The following is a 12,014-nucleotide window of genomic DNA, read 5'->3' as shown; positions in this document are numbered from 1 at the left end:
TGAATTGTATCAAATGCAATCCAGATTGATGAAAAGAACAGCACAATGTTTTCTGTTGCCCATAGCAGATAGACTATTTAAGACGAAATAACAACAGAGATGGTGCTTAACTCTGAAACAAACTGTTGAGAGCTCAATACAGACTAGGGGTGGGAATCACCAGTTTCATCACGATACGATACGATATCGATTCTTTGGACAACGATACGATATTTGCCGATATCACAAAGTCTGCCACGATACGATACGATACGATTCGATTCAGGTGCCTGCGATCGATATGAGGCGATATTATGTGCCCATTTAACACAATCAGTCACATTTAGATCAAAGGCTACGGAAATATCAATTGATGTTTTTATTTTTGAGCTCTTCCAGACATTTAAATGAAAAACAATCTATTGTTTTTAATACAAATAGACCTCCTGTTAACTTTTTATATATTGAGCTTTAAACTTTAAGTAAAATGTTTTGGAACTCACAACACGCAAGCTAAAACCCTTTCCTCTCCCAAACTTCCTACAATTGTTTTATGTTGCATGATGATCATGAATACATATATTATGTATTCATGTTTAAATATCAACATTATCTGTCCATCCTCAGTAACACACACACACACAATGCCTCTCAACCCAGTCCCCCACAGAAAGGTAGACTGCCCAGTGCCCCCATCCTTGCTCTTTCCCAAGTCCCCTCTCCTCTCTCCTCTCCTGGTTAGCTACTTAGCATAGTTAGCTCACGCTAACGCAACGTTCATTTCAGTATTTAACGCGACATGTGCATAAAGGAATGGAGAGGATGGAAAGCATGTTAGATGCATTTAACCCCTTGTGGGGAAAAAAACAACAGGCACTTATTTCGGGCAAAATAGGCGGACTCTGAAGCAATACTATCGAACGTCTACACACGGAGCTGCGCTGAGCTATGTTGTTGGTCCGGCCGGGCGGATATGCTCACGAGGGGATTTTCAAAATAAGAGTATCGCAATATGAATCGATCTTTTTACGTTGCATCGATCCTATTTGATTATTGATAATAGATCGATATATCGATCTGGATCGATGTATCGTCCCACCCCTAATACAGACTACATTGGGTTGATTATTCATCACATGATTTTTGTTAGACAGTATAGTTTGGAAATGGGTCTGTAATACTTCCGGTTTGACTGCGGAAGAACATGGCTGCTTAACTCGCGAGCTCCCCGACAGCAAAATGACTTAGCCCCGGAAAACATTTATTAACAACACCAGGGTACATATTTAATAGGGATGAAAAAAGGGGCTATCACGAGACGTATGGCGCACACGATTCCAACTGAAAAGGACGACGGAATGGCAGAGAATGAAGACGTAACGGGAGAAAAAGATGGCGACGATGATTGTGAACAAGAAGCCACGCTGCTGAACATATTCAACGAGCTCAAAGACTTCAGAAAAGACAATGAGCGTCAATTTCGGGAGATAAGAAATGACATGAACAAAATGAACGACAGGCTCGATGAAACTGAGGGGAGAATCGGAGAAAATGAAAACGTGCTTGGTGCGGCGACGGCTCTAATAAAAAAGCTAATGCAGAGGCAGGCCGACGTGGAGGCTAAGCTACTCGACCAGGAGGGCAGGACGAGGAGAGAGAACCTGCGGGTGTATGGTATCCCGGAGGAAAAAGAGGGGAAAGACATGCATGGATTTCTAGACGGCTTGTTTAAAGATGCCCTCGGTCTGCCTCATGACATGGACCTTCGTATCGAAAGAGCACACCGGGCACTGGCCCCGAAACCTAACAACCCACAGCTGAAGCCACGGTCAATCGTGGTTAAGTTTGGGAGTTACAAAATGAAGGAAGAGATAATACGCCGAACATGGCAGAAGAAGAACGTCTCATGTGGCAACGATCGCTTCTATGTCGACCATGACTTCCCCACCGAAATACTGAAGAAGCGAGGAGAATATGCCGAGGCCAAGAGAATAATGAAGGAGAAGAATCTCAAGTTCCAGACACCGTATCCAGCGAAGATGAGGGTATTCTACGAAGATGGCACCCGCCTGTACCAGAGCGCGGCGGAGGCGACGGCGGATATGGCAAAGCGTGGATTCAAGATCACCGTGGTGAACCCGACTACCGACCCGGACCGAGAGGAGATAATGCGGCTGTCTACCTGGCAGACAATGGGAGGAAGACGGGGACCGGGGGACGACATGCAGACGACGGGGACTGAGCGCTCCACACAGCAGGGCAATGGTCATCACGGATACCGGGAGAAACTGCAGGGATTCAGACGGGGACAGTCGGAGGCGGACAATTGAGATAAAGTTCATGAAACGCATGAATACAGATAAGTCACGGGGGCATCGTCATAGAGTAAATAACATCAAAAAATATCAATATGTATATAGAGGAAAAAAATTATTTAAAAAAAAGAAAAGAAAAAGACGTGAAATGAAAATAGAGGGCAATGGTTAGAAGAACATAATAAAAGTATGGGAGGGGAAATATCCCAGATGGATACAGGAAAAATATAACGAAATGAACCACAGGCCATCATGGCTATGTCATAGAAGTTACAATGTACCAAGATATATCTGAAAGATATACAAATGTTAATGCTTGGAAACGTTACCGTTTTGTCAGGTTCAGTTGAATTGATCGCACTGTATATAGATTACAGTGTGAGCCATACGTTACGTCAGGGTTTACAAGATAATAGGGGCACAGTTTTGGGCAATCTGCCTCGTGCTGTATGCACTCCTCTGTTAGTCGAGGGGGATCAAGGTGCATGGGTGAGTATCGATTTCACCCTCGGTACGACTGTTCTATCTGGGGTCATATCGAACGTAGCTTGGGTAAATGTGGGGGGGGGAAGTGTATTTATGTTTTTATATGTTCTTTTTTATTTCATTGTATGCTATACTACTGTATATATATCTTCACACTCTCAGGCACTAGACTACGTCATGGATTGCACAGGGGAGATGCACTACGAGAAATATGGGGCTGATTAAAATAATATCGTGGAATATAGACGGATGTCATCATCCCATTAAGAGAAAGAAGATATTGACGTTCTTGAAACAAAAAAAGGCAGATATTGCACTAATTCAGGAATCCCACCTGGATGAAGAAGTCGGCCAAGCTTAAAAGGGATTGGGTGGGACAAATATACTATAGCACGTTCTCTTCTAGGAAGAGGGGGGTGGCAATATTGGTGAAAAAAAACTTAGACCTAAAGGTACACAATAGTTTCTCACATGATGAGGGAAGATGGGTTATACTGGATGCTGATTTAGAGGGACAGAGGACTACTTTAGCTAATATATATGCGCCCAACGGGTCGTCCTCAGACTTTTTCCATGAGGTATGTGAGGTGATCAGGAAAATAGGGAATAGCAACGTAATCATAGGGGGGGACTTCAACTTGGTTGGAAACACCTTGATAGACAGATCATACCAACCCAAAACCGCTGACAACACAGGGAGACTGGCGGTTGGTGTTCTGATAGAGGAATTGGGTCTAGTGGATGTTTGGAGGGTTATGAACCCACAAGAAAGAGACTACACGTTTTACTCTCACCCACATTCCTCATACTCTAGAATAGATTATTTCCTGATCTCTAGCGCACTTGTAGAACAGGTTGCAAGTACCGGGATAGGGAACATTGTAATATCTGACCATGCTCCGGTTGATTTAGTGATCACATCCATGGAAGAAGGGCAACGATCTCGGAGATGGCGATTCAATAACCTAATGTTAAATGAGGAAGGATCGTGTACATACATTAGAACTATATTTAAGGAATTTTGGGAACTTAATGAAGGGTCAATAGATGATAGTGGCATAATGTGGGACACATGTAAAGCTTACATGAGAGGACGACTCATACAATACGGTGCGATACTAAAAAGGGCGGAGAAACAAAAAAATGACAATGTTAGATGAGGAAATTAAAATACTTTCGAAACAGCACAGCCAAAGACCAGACCCAGAAACGTGGAGGAACCTAAGCAAATCCAAATACGAATTGAACAACATATATCAAAAGAAGGCTGAATATGCGTTATTTAGGACCAACCAAAAATATTATGAACAAGGGGAGAGAGCGGGTAAAATATTAGCGAATCGGGTTAAACAAATGCATAATCAGAATATTATATCCTCGATTCGTAATAAAGATGACAAGATTATTACAGACAAAAAGGAAATTAATAATGTCTTCAGGTGCTTCTACCAGGACTTATATACCCCACAGAAGGCGGTGGATCAGCTAAAAATGGACGCGTTCTTCGACAAAATCAAATTACCGTCATTATCGAAACAACAGGTAAAATCAATGGAGGGGGGGGTCTCGATAGAAGAAATACACGCGGCAATCAACAGCCTTAAATTGGGTAAAGCACCAGGAGACGACGGGTTTACTCCCGATTTCTACAAACAATTCAGTGATATAATCGCTCCGAGATTATTAAAAGTATATGAGGACTCACTGATAAAGGGGGGATTGCCCACTAGCCTGAGATCTGCCACTATTACATTACTACAGAAAAAGGGCAAAGACCCTCAATGCTGTGGAAGCTATAGACCTATATCCCTGAGCAACTTGGAAGAAAAAGTATTGGCAAAGATACTTGCGAATAGAATAGAAGATGTACTACCAACTTTGGTGCATTCAGATCAAGTGGGCTTTGTGAAGGGGAGAAACTCAGCTGATAATATCCGCAGACTCCTACACATAATGTGGAAGGTAAGGAATGATACAGAACCTACAGTGGCCTTCTCATTGGATGCCGAAAAGGCCTTTGATAAGGTGGAATTTGCATTCTTATTTCACACGCTAGAGCGCTTCGGGTTTGGTCCATCGTTTACTGGGTGGGTAAAACTGTTATACACAAATCCGATGGCATCAGTATTGACCAACGGGATCGTGTCCTCGCCCTTTAACCTAGGGCGGGGGACGAGACAAGGTTCCCCGCTTTCTCCCCAAATGCTTGCGCTTTTCCTCGAACCACTTGCTATCGCACTGAGGAATAATCAGGACATCAAAGGGATAATAGCGGGGCAGGTAGAACATAAATTATTTTTATATGCGGACGATATCTTATTGGTATCCAGCAATCCCCGAACAGCAGTTGGGATCATTGGAAATGTTATCGAGTCCTTCTCCGAAATATCTGGATACACAATCAACTGGAGCAAGTCAGAAGCAATGCCTCTCTCTAAATGCTGTACCCCTGATATCAGAAGGGGGTGGCAATACAGATGGATGCCGTCAGGATTGATATACCTAGGAATAAAGCTGATCCCAGGTCTGAGAGAGTTGATGCAAGCCAATATTGCCCCTATAATCGAACACATTAGTGCTCTGACCCAGAATTGGGCCAAAATGAATATGTCCCTCCTGGGAAAGATAAACCTAGTGAAAATGATATTAGCTCCCAAATTAAACTATATCCTATATATGTTGCCGCTGACTCTCCCGACCCAGTTACTCAAACAGTATGACAAAGTCATTAATGTATATCTGTGGGGGGGCAAAAGGCCGCTGTTTGGACGGACCAAAATGTATGCAGCAAAGGAAAATGGCGGTTTATCCCTGCCTAAACTAGACTGGTATCATTATGCATTCTCGCTCTCCCAGCTCTCCAAACTGAATCACTCGTCTGAGGAGGCACCTGCTTGGGTCAGGATGGAGGAGGAAATGATATATCCCTCATCTCTGGAATCCTTCCTGACACAATCAGACAGACCTACACCTCTTAAAAACCCTTTGATGGCATTTATCAGGGAAACTTGGAATCAATCGCACAAAATGACTGGTGATAGCCCATACTTAACTACGAGAGCCTCTATATGGTATAATAAGAAACTAAAGATTGGGAAGAAATCAGTCATATGGGACGATTGGGTTAAAAGGGGGATACATGTACTGGGTGATATAGCCGGGGAGGATGGGGTTTTGCCTTTTGAGGATATTAAGGAGGATTTTGATATAGATAATAAAAACTTTAATAAATTCCTACAGATTAGACATTGTATATCGTCATCAATAGGAGGACCAAAGTGCGGCCCAATTACTGCAATTCAAGAAATATTCTATAAAGGATGGCGCAGGAAAGGCGGTGCGTCAAGATTTTATGATGTTATAAGAGAATACAATGCACCCAAATTGGCGGGTTTGAGATTGAGCTGGGAGAAGGATGTACATGAGGAGATTACTGAGGAAATGTGGGAGAAACTGGTATCCAAATGGAGTAAATTCTCTAGGGAGGCGCAATCACAACTTATTTTTTACAAAGTACTGAACAGAAGCTATTGGACGCCTAGTAAACTGGCCAGACTGAAATTAAGGGACAGTGACATCTGCTGGAGATGTGAGAAGGAGACAGGCACTTTACTGCACATGTTGTACGAATGTGAGAAGGTCCGGAAAATGTGGGATCAAATTGTGATATTCCTAAGTAAGGTCCTGAATGTGAAGATAAATAACGCCCCAATGGCATGTGTTTTGGGTATAGTACCGAAAGGGATTAAGCTGCCTAAATACCGGGGAATGTGGTATAGAATGGCCATGATATCAGGATGTAGAATTGCATTACGACATTGGAAATCACCTGTTGATATTACTTTTAAAGAATGGATGGAACTAATGTTTCGGACAGCATCATATGAAAGGGTGACGTATAGAGTCGCAGGGAGAGAGGATATTTTCGCTGAGATATGGGACAGTTTTCTACACCTGACTGAACGATCGGAGGACAAATGATTAAGATGGCAATACAATATTATCAAGGATGAATATGAAAAAGGGGATTTGATCTGATGATACTTGTGCTCTGTAATATATTATGTATATGTGTACATATATTTTATGTCCGGATGGGGTGTCTATGGAATGGTCAATGTCTCTATCACACTCACATGTGCGCAGATATAGCCACATACAAGTATCTAGGATACACATATTCATATGTGTACATAATAGGTTTACACGCACTCATATACACAAGGATAAGGTATACACGTCAGGGACACACATACATGCACATACTCATGTATAGGAAATAGACATACATACACCTACATATACACATAGTTGAGATATAGGCTTTCACTGACACATAGGGGGATACACAAGTATATAGGAGACACACACATACGTAGCTGAAACGTGGAAAAAAGTAAAAAAAAAATAAAAAAAAAAAGATGCAGCACATACCTGCCCGCAGGTAGATCGGCCTACATGTAACGTATGACGTATATATATATATATATATATATATATAACAGGGATGTATATGCACAATGTATAGTATGTTTTTTTTTTGTAAGTGTTTTTTTTTTTTTTTCCATGTCAGTTATTAATGTGTTTGTATGAGTCTCTTACATGTTTTGTATGTTGCTACAAAAACGAAAAAGGCGAATCTTGGATGTTGGATACTATGCTGTGAAAAGATACACTGTGAATAATGGAAAGATTTGTACAAAAATATAAAAAAAAAAAAAAAGGGAAATGGGTCTGTAATTATTGAGATAACTTCTATCTTCACCATTATGTAAAGGAATGAGTCATAACTTTCAAAAACCTACAAACTATGCCAGATTAAATAGGTGTTATTTACTCTGTAATAAATGGAGCAGATAGCTTTAGATAAAGGATCAAATGGCTTGCAATGCCTCAATAACACTAGGAGAGAAAGGCTGTACAGTTTACAAAACAATATGACTTATTGGGTGCACACAGGGAACAAAATAACTACACGCCATTCACCAAATGCGTGTAGATTTACCGTCTGGCGACTAAAAATAATAGTCTGCCCGCCAGCTGGCGTGTAGTTCATATCGATACTCTTATTTTGAAAATCCTGTGCGGGTCTCATTGCCGCCCCAAGCGCAGCTCCAGTCATAATATCTGGGCTCCGGCATTTAGCAACGTTCAGGTTCATATGATACTCTTATTTTGAAAAACCTAGCAACTCCGCGAGTCATATGATATCCGCCCACTCCGTGTTTCACTTTCTTGAAAACAGAGCAGCAGCGTTAACACAGCAGTGCGCCTACAGAATCAGTTTTTTTTCTTCTCACAACGAGTCCAATGCAGCTACATGCTTTGCACCGTCGCCATTCCTTTATGCCCACATCGCCCGAAATTAACGTTTATGTACCAATCACTACAACGTTAACGTAAGCTAACAAGCTAATCCTGATGATCAGACGAGGCAGAGCCATAGTGAACAGCACTGAGGAAAGGGAAATGGGGGGGGGGGGGCACTCTCCCCTTCCCTGTGTGTGTGTGTGTGTGTGTGTGTGTGTGTGTGTGTGTGTGTGTGTGTGTGTGTGTGTGTGTGTGTGTGTGCGTTTGGAAAGACGACAGAGTCACTAGTCAGGACTCAGGACAGGAGTATATTATAGTAAACTGAGGATTACTGAGGATGGACAGATAATGTTGATATTCAAATATAAAAAAGTTTCGAGAGGAGTGGAAGTTTGAAGACAGACTACAATATGATGCGGGGGTGGTGAGTTGAAACACAGTGTGTGTGTGTGTCCCGACCCCACTTCTATGTTTCAATAAATTATTTGCATTTAAAACTATTAACGCTGACTCATTCCTTCAGTCCACTCAAAATTATGCTAATATTCCTTATGTTGTTTATGATATTAATTGAAAATAGCATATGAGAGTATTATATGTAATAATAACACATGGCGATATACTAAAAAGCTATTTATAATTTTTGGCTGGTAAAAAATCTGCCCGGCTGGTACTTTTAAAAATCTACCAGCCAAATGGCTGGTAAGTCAAAAAGTTAAGTTTGTTCCCTGGGTGCACACTATCATTAATAAGAAGGGACCCTGTGTTTACATGTTCAAATACATGATCAGCAGCAGCAAAATGTGTATTAAAGGCTAATCTCTTTCATCTCAGATATTAAACAGTCAACCTCACACCAGCAATAACGACCATCTATGACTGGAATTGTTTCAATACTCTGGCTAGTGGCTACTGACTGTAGATCTGAGATAAAGGATCAACCACAAGGGGGAGCCAGTTTACCTGACATATTCTGCTCTTCTGTAGGGGAATGATGTTACTGCATCAAGTCATGGGCTTTTAACCAAAGACGTGTTATAAACTAGAACACTAAGAAAATTGTAATTGGTGTGACCAATGTGAAAATAGTTACCACAAGCAGGGATCACTCAAAAAGTAATTTTATAGGTACCTTTCTGATTAAATATTTTGCCACAAACTGGACAGCTAAATGGTCTACAACAGGGGTCAGCAACCTTTTTGACATGAAGTGCCAGTTTGAAATATAGTTGTAACTAGTGTGCCATATCAACAATATTCCATGCATCGTAATCTTTTTTCTCATAATCAGGTATTTTTTATGATAATTTTTACATTATACATTATATATAACAATTGTTATTGTTATTATTAACAATATTATTATGATGGTTGTATCAACCCTAAATCTGAGTTGGGGGGAATGCAATGCAGACAAACAGCTGCATACAGTGCGACCATTTCACTCACATTTGCCCATTCATTTTTGGACACATCCAAAATGCCATGTGGGCTGCCTCCACCATCTGTGTGTGTACTGTACGTGTGCTGTACTGTACGTTAAACAAGACGAAAGTCTTTCTCTGGTCTGCATCCCCTTAACAATTGTATGTATTGAGCTGTACTGTACTGTGCATTCTGCAATCTGTTAATAAAGTTTTCAATCAATCAATGCTGTGTCGTAGCTCCACCTACAGGCCTAATGGAGAACACCACAATGTGTGAATGAATGGGTGAATGTGAGGTATAACGTGTAAAGAAGTTTCGATTGATCGCAAGACTACACTGTAAAAAAAAACAATAAGTTACCATAACTTAAAAAGATTGAGTTCAGTTACTGTGCATTAAGGTTCAGTTTTCAATCCATAATAAGTTAACAGAAAAATAAGTACACAACCACATTATTTCAACCTAATACAACTATGTTTTAAGAACACAGGTTGACTTGATAATACTCACATTTTGAGTAAAAAGAAATGGCGTTGCCCTCTCCCTTTTAACATGTGCAATGTTAAAATGAAATAGAAAAATAAAGAATACAATTTGTTGATTAATCCCACTGGTCACAATGGTGACTGTAATAATGTTTTTGTTATACAGTAAGGCTCTGAAAATGTTACTGGATGATCTATCAATGTATTTCCAGCTAAATTGAAATAATAAAGGGTCTCAATTAAATATGTGTAGTGTCACATGACCAGAACACAGCTCAGAACACAGCTTAGAACACAGCTCAGTCGTCGCAAGGTTTAACTGAGGCTAACGTTAACATGATGGCACACACACACAAAGCACACCCTCCCCCTCCAATGGAGCCAGGCCAGAGAGAGAGAGGAGAGAGATGAGAAAGAGGAGAGAGAGGAGAGAGAGAGCGAGCGAGAGAGACTTTAAAGTTAACATGCAGCCCCATGTGTAGGAAAATAAACAGCTGCCTACCTGTCGCAGTGAGATCCCTGGCCCTGTTTTGCTTTACTGAGCTCCGTTATCTGGGGGCTGTAGTTGGTCACTTCAAGCTGCACACCGGAGCATCTTTTAATCCAGCTGTTTGCTGTTCTCTGATATTTTCTGACATTTCGTTGATGCGTCGCTCGACACTTCGAGCTGACATGGGGATATCTTTTATCCTTGATTTGATTGTCTCTTTGTTTGGCAAGCCTTCAAACAAAACATCTGAGCTACTCATCAGTGAATGGCTTTCCACATTTCGAAATGCAATGAGCAATGCAATAGCTTGCTTCAGTTGCGTGGTTTTTAGCGATTCTGCCTTATCCGCCTGATCTTTGAAACTTTTTTGATGCTACGTCTCAAAATGGCGTTTAACACCGACGTTCGGCAAACTACATTTTCTAAACATAAAGTACACACAGCACGGTCCTTCTGACACACAAACCCGTAGTCATCTGTCCACGAGGGCTGGAATGCCCGAATTTCCTTTGCTTTAGCTTTCTTAGCTGGCAGGGTTGCCATCATACAGAATGCAACCGCGGCACTGTGATTACCTGTGCACTGCGCGCGGGCACGGGAGGCCAGCTGAGCACCATGGTATGTACCATGTATAGCTGTCATAGGGGTGTGCAAAACAGTCGACTTACAAAAAAGAACCTGTGGGAGGATTTCAACAAGATAAATGCGACAACAGTGCAAAATATTTCACTATAATATTTCAAAGCGAAGTAAAAAAAAATATTATAATACAAATATTTTTATTTTATTTTTTTTAATGCTGCCCCCCCGTGCCAATGAAAATGCTCCCGCGGGCCAATGCTGGCACGCGTGCCTAGGGTTGCCGACCCCTGGTCTACAATATGACTTTTTTTTTTTTTTTTTTTTAATTTTTTTTATTATTGCAAAAACAATATGACTTCTTGTGCATTTTCATATTCCCTTTATCTCTGAACGCGCTCCAACTAATTAAACTCCAGTATGACTTCCCATGTGTCTTTTCAGAACCCCTTTATCACTGAACCATTTCCACACACTTAAATGTCAGGGTTTATCTCCTGTATGACTTCTCATGTGGGTCTTCAAATATCCTTTCCGTCCGAACCCTTTTCCACAAACTAAACAACTAAATGGTTTCTCTCCTGTATGGGTCTTCATGTGTCTCTCTAGATTCATTTTCTCACTGAACCCTTTTGCGCAAACGGAACAAATAAATGGTTTCTCTCCTGTATGAGTTCTCATGTGTCTCTTCAAATCTCCTTTCTGTGAAAACCCTTTTCCACAAACTGAACAAATAAATGGTTTCTCTCCTGTATGAGTTCTCATGTGGATCTTCAAATTTCCTTTCCCAGTGAACAGTTTTCCACAAACTGAACACATAAATGGATTCTCTCCTGTATGACTTCTCATGTGGATCTTCAAAGTTCCTTTTTTGAACCCTTTTCCACAAACTGAACTAAATGGTTTCTCTCCTGTATGACTTGTCATGTGTCGTTTCAGTGT

This window comes from Notolepis coatsorum, assembly GCF_963971535.1.
Source record: "Notolepis coatsorum genome assembly, chromosome: 10".
NCBI classification, from domain to species: Eukaryota; Metazoa; Chordata; class Actinopteri; order Aulopiformes; family Paralepididae; genus Notolepis; species Notolepis coatsorum.
The sequence above is the reverse complement of the archived record's forward strand: the minus strand, read 5'-3'. Positions refer to the sequence as shown.